The following is a 6,000-nucleotide window of genomic DNA, read 5'->3' on the forward strand; positions in this document are numbered from 1 at the left end:
CTAACAGAAACACTCCATGAAAATCTGGGAGCTCCTCATACACATGCTGTCAGAGTAAGGTGTGAATGTGTGTACACTGGTGCCAGAGCAGAAAATGGCTTCCCCCAACCATGAAGCAGTTCTGGGCTTCTGAAAGGAACCGTGCACTTGGGAAAGCCCAGCAGCGGGGCAGGTGGCTGTAGGAATAGACACAAAGGCGCCCTAACCCCAAGGCTCATTCATCTCCAGCCTCTGATGATATTTGCTCTGCTCCATCTGAGGTGGAGCCTGGCTCAGATACATGAGCTCTGTAGTCTTTGCCACACATATTTTTTGTCATTAAGCATTTCCTTTGTTTTCTTTTGCCTTAAAAAAAAATAATAATAATGCCCTAATGAGTTTGGCTCAGTGGATAGAGCACTGGCCTGCAGAGTCAAGGGTCCCAGGTTTGATTCCGGTCAAGGGCATGTACCTTGGTTGCAGGCACATCCCCAGCAAGTGGTGTGAAAGAGGCAGCTGGTCAATGTTTCTCTCTCATCGATGTTTCTAACTCTCTATCCCTCTCCCTTCCTCTCTATAAAAAAATCAAAATATATTTAAAAAATAACATTAGCACTCAAATAAATAAGAAAAATATAGCAGAATACCAATTTTAAAAAAGGCAAAAGACTTAAGCCATACTTATAATTTTTTTCTTATAAGCAAGTCAAAATTTTAATCAGCATTCTTGGTAACCAAAGAAATAAAATTTTGAAAAGTATAATTTTCACCTATCAAGTTAGCACAGGTTTTTTAAAAGATGATATCATGTTGGTAAGTACCAAATGTCCTAAGTATCAGTAAAGGGGGGGGGGGGGGGTGGAAATGCCATACAGCTAATACAAACCAAACCTAAGCATAAGGATGTACATCAGTTACAACAACAAAATACTAGAAATAAAATTTCAAAAATAAAAGAATGGTTAAATAATTAAGTCATCCATAAGATGAATTATGTTGTAGTCAATTATATTAAAAAATACCAGCTTCATTTTATTGGGAAACACCAGGAAAGTGTTAATTTTTTTAAAAGCAAGTATGACATTCTACAATATGATTCTAACTCTTTAAAAAAAAAAAAAAAAAGGTCCATTTATGCATAGAATACGAACTGGTGGTAAACTACCAGTATTTTCTTTTTCCTTTTTTTTAATTTTTAATATATTTTATTGATTTTTTACAGAGAGGAAGGGAGAGAGATAGAGAGCTAGAAACATCAATGGGAGAGAAACATCGACCAGCTGCCTCTTGCACACCCCCTCTAGGGATGTGCCCACAACCAAGGTACATGCCCTTGACCGGAATCGAACCCGGGACCTTTCAGTCCACAGACCAATGCTCTACCACTGAGCTAAACCAGCTTCGGCAACCAGTATTTTCAATAGCAGTCCTTAAGGCATGGGGTTGGGATAGTTAGAAGTACTCAGTCCCTGCTGGACACATGTTAGGAGGTAGATCTTTATCTCTATTGGACATCTGAGGAAACAGGCTCACCGGACCTCGGTGACAAAGGTATTAAATGGAGGAGCCAGGGCACAAGCTAAGGTCAGCTTGATCCAAAGCATTCATCACACCATGCCCCCCCACAGGTCACTTACACTCTCAGGTTTATACAATATCTCATTGGTCTAGGGAGGCACAGTGCACATAGACACTCGCAGTTTGCACCATGGTCGGCAAATTGCGGCTCGCGAGCCACATGCAGCTCTTTGGCCCCTTGAATGTGGCTCTTCCACAAAATACTGGAATAGGCCTGGGCGAGTCTATTTTGAAGAAGTGGCATTAGAAGAAGTTCAAGTTTAAAAAATGTGGCCCTCAAAGGAAATGTCAATCGTTGTACTGTTGATATTTGGCTCTGTTAACTAATGAGTTTGCTGACCACTGGTCTAGGGGATTTAAAATCAGCACATATCGCTTTTATAATGTGGAAACAAATCAACAATATAAATGTTATACTAAAAATACTATACATATTCACAAAGTGACAATTCTAAAGACTATTTCCTCAAAAGATGCAGGACCATGAACATGACCTTTAAGATCTCAAACTGGTGTATTTGAGCATTCTTTAAATATATATATATATATATATATATATATATATATATATATATATATATATATATATATATATATATAAAATCCTAAGTCTTGGAAAACTTTTGTGAGCCTTGTAAATTGTGCAAAATTTATTCATCTAAGAAATACTTATTGAACACCCGCCTTTTGCTGGGTAACGTGCTAGGTGTTGGCACATGGGAGGAAGCTGTCTGAAGGACTTTCTCCGAAGGCCACCGTCGGGAAGTCTTTGAGGGATGTGTACAGAGGGAGAGACAGGGCAGGAAAAAGTATCCATCAGCATAGCCCTACAGGTTCTGGCTCCCTACATCAAAGGACTGTGTCTGTCTTTAAGACTTCCACAAGAACTTCTAATATTTCTGAGGCTCCCAGACATCCCTCTGGAAATGTCATACAACTTAAAACCTATAAACAAATGCATTCCTACCCAAACCGACCAGGTAAAACAAATGCTTTGGAACCTCACACAGTGCTATTCTCCTCCGCGGGGACACAGTGGTCCCGGCGCCTGCATTCTGGGCGGTGCAGTATCTTCGCCTGACTCCCAGGAAAAGGGTTCTCAGTCCTGCCCTCTAAAGCTCCCTGAGTCTTTGGCCACGCCCACCTCCTCCTGCTCTAGAGAAGCCCAGGTCTCTCAGCAGATTGACTTCTCATGCCAAGGCCACTGTCTCTGAGACTGTAGGCTACGAGGTAGGTCAACTAGAATTTTTACTGACTCAGATTTAGCTTCAGCTGATACAGTAAGGTCCAACGAGCTCTCCTTGTGAATTCTGTCTTGTGAGGGTGAAATACCAAGGAAGAGCTGAGGAACTGGAGCCAAAAAGGGTAGACATTGGCACAACAATGTGTGTCCTTTGTTCTGTGAATCGGGTAGCTTGGTAATGTTTCAGACTTCAGATTCAAGAGGAAGGATGTGTTGGCTATGGTTCTGAGGTTGGGTGTCCCTCCATGGAGATGCATCTTACTTAAAACACGATACCACGCTCCGTAGTCATAAGCACTTGTTTTTGTTTTCTCCTCTCCGAAAATCACCACTACATGACCCTCAATATAGTTTTTAAGACTATAAAAATAGAGAATAAATGGACTCTGCCGAAACTGGTTTGGCTCAGTGGTAGAGCGTCGGTCTGCGGACTGAAAGGTCCCGGATTTGATTCCGGTCAAGGGCATGTACATTGATTGGTTGGGGGCACATCCCTGGTAGGGGGCGTGCAGCATGCCGCTGGTCGATGATTCTCTCTCATCGATGTTTCTAGCTCTATCCCTCTCCCTTCCTCTCTGTAAAAATTCAATAAAATATATATTTTTAAAAATGGCCTCTCCCTCCAGCATGCTAATCACTGTTTTAGTTCATGCTAACAGAAGCAATAGCTTAATAACGGCAACTTAACTGGAGAAGGTCAAACCTTTCATTTCTTTAAAATTAATGAATACAAATCACCTTTTCATTGGATTTTAATGCTATAATGTAAATGTCACGGATAATTGCTACGATGACTACAAAGGACTTGAGAAACACCTATTTACTTAGTTTCGGAGTTTTCAGAACCCAGACGCAGAGTGTCTAGCGGCTATGACACTAGGAGGAACACGTTATTTTCCAAGAGCAAAAATGGTTTCTCCTTTCCCCAGTTACAGGATTTTCTTCCGAGGAGCTCTGCGCCGCCCTGCACAACCCATCTGAATGCATGAATGCCGGAAATGCGGAGGACACTCAGCCTCCCAGATGCTTATTCTGGCTGGGAACCCCACCAGGAGACTTCCCTGAGCTATCTGCCATAGCTATCCCGCGGCGGGAGGAAAACACTCGCCGGAAAACAATGAGAAGACGAAGACAGCTGTGGGAAGCTTGCAAAGTTCTCTAGACAAGCCCCCGGCCGGTGGCTCTCAGAGGAGGAAGCAGGGATCACGGGGCCGTGGAGTTCGGAAAAGGATGCCAGGCGCCAGGGCAGCCCGGCCGGAGGAGGGAGTCCCACGGGGCGGGTCCGGGCCACCGGGCATCCTCTGGGGCCCGGCGACCCCGGCTCTGCCCGCGGGAGCCCCGCGCCCCCGGGGGTGGCCCGGGCAGCCCGGGACGCGGGGTCCGCAGCCTCCGGGCGCCGCCAGCATCTCGGCCCGGCCCCCGCCGCCCTCCAGCCCTGCCTCTCTCCCTCCGACATCTTCCCCTTCCCCGGAGCCCGGAGGCGGCAGGAGAGGGGGAACCAGCCTCCGCCGCGGCTGGAGGGCGAGGGGCCGGCGAGGAGGCGGCCGGGGAGCCGGGAGCCATCCATGGGCAGGGGCTGGGGCCGGGGCCGGGGTGGGGGACGTTCCTCCTCGGGCCCCTGGGCGCTGGCAGCCCAGCCCTCGCCGAGCCCACGGGCGCTCCTCCCGCATCCACCGGCGGAGGGAGGAACAAAAGAGCCCTCCGGCCCCGCACACACGGGCCCCCGGGGCGGCGGTCCGTGCGTTCTGGGCATCTCCGGTCTCCACCGTCCCCACCTGAGCAGCCTCTCCCCCAAGGTGAGGAGAGGAGAGGAAGAAAGAAGAAAGACCTCCCGAGGCGGCGATCGGTCGCTCGGACGCCGTTCATTTCACATTCGGTTCTCCCGGCTGCAACCGGGAGGATCCCGCAGGACCCCGCGCCCCGGCCCCGGCCCGCTCCCCTCCAGGGACCCCGCCGAGGGCTCCGGGGCGGGCAGGGCGCTCCCGGCCCCCCTCCCGCAGCCCCGGGGGTGGGGGCGGCGGGCGAGCCACGTGGGTCCCCACTCCCAGCCCGGGGGCCGCGGAGCCCCCGCGGCCGCCTCCCCGCCCCCCGGGGCGCCCCTCCGCCTCCCGCCCTCCCCCACCGCCTCTGCCACATGCACCCTCGGTGCCCAGCAGACATGTTGCTGTCACCGGCTGATGCCTCGGCTTCGGGGAGCCGCTTACCCGGGCGCCGGGGGTGCGGGCGGGGGCGCGGGGGCTCCGGGGCGCGCGGCGGGCGGCTCGGTCCTCCTAGCGGAGCCCGCTCGCTGCCATCCGTCCTCCAACTTCAGCACCCGGCGGGCAGGAGAGAGGAGAGGGCGGCGAGGATGCGGGAGGCGGGGAGGCGGGAGGCGGCGGCGGTGGGCGGGGAGGGAGGAGGGAGCGGAGCCGGGCAGCAGCGCGCATGCGTCTCGCGGGCGGGCTCGGCCCCTCGCCGGGCTGGGGCAGTGGGGCCTCTTCTTCCCCCCCCCCCATCCCCCCACCTACCCCCATCCCCATCCCCCCACCCCCATCCCCCCCGCCCCGCCCCGCCCTCCCGCGTGGGGTCGCGTGAGTCACGCCCCGCCCCTGCCCGGGCCGCCGGGCCCCGCGCTCCCCCGGCTCCGCGCGCCCCGGGCGGTGGTCTGGGGGGGGGGGTCTCCGGGGGGGATCCGGCCCCGGGAGACGCCGGCCAGAGCCTCCCGGAGCCTGGAAACCTGGGCGTCTGCCCGGATGAGAGGTTCTGGCGCCCGGGCTGCTCCAAGTTCAAGTTCCCCCGCAGCCCGTTATTCCATCCTGCGCTCTAGGTGGCCGCCCGGCACCGGAGCGCGGCTTACGGGGCAGCACAGCGGCGGGTCCGGGAGGGGTGGGGGTACGGGGGTGGGGAGGGAGGGGCGTCAAGAACTTGGGACGGGAAGCACCCTATCAGAGGCTGAACTTTGGGGAAAGTTCTTGACTTCGTAGACGTCCTCACTCAGAAAGCGGACACGTCCCCTAAGGTTTATTTTCGGGTCCCCTCTGGGCTGGGGCCTGTGGCGGCCAGAGTTTTGACAGGAATGGCCATGCAGAGGTAAGAGTCTTGCCAGAGTGACAGACAGAGGTGCTGACGCCAGGGGCCTGGAGCATCCTTCCGGGACAGGGGCAGGGACTCAGGGGAGCTCACATCTGAGGACTGTTCCATTCGTTCCATTCGCAGGCGGA

General features: G+C 53.2%; 1 protein-coding gene across 3 annotated transcripts in view; it reads right to left on the bottom strand.

Annotated features, from left to right (window-relative positions):
• Positions 1-5,123, bottom strand: part of RGS17 (regulator of G protein signaling 17) — a 76,804-nt gene extending 71,681 nt beyond the window's left edge. For 2 of the 3 annotated variants that reach the window (XM_084890200.1, XM_084890199.1), the window contains exon 1: positions 5,005-5,123. The gene's annotated coding sequence lies outside the window, so the exon portion shown is untranslated. The remainder of the gene's footprint in view (positions 1-5,004) is intronic. The other variant, XM_084890201.1, reaches the window with a different exon arrangement.
• Between the last annotated feature and the right edge of the window lie 877 nt (positions 5,124-6,000).

Source organism: Pipistrellus hanaki (genome assembly GCF_964339955.1).
Source record: "Pipistrellus hanaki genome assembly, chromosome: 7".
NCBI lineage: Eukaryota > Metazoa > Chordata > Mammalia > Chiroptera > Vespertilionidae > Pipistrellus > Pipistrellus hanaki.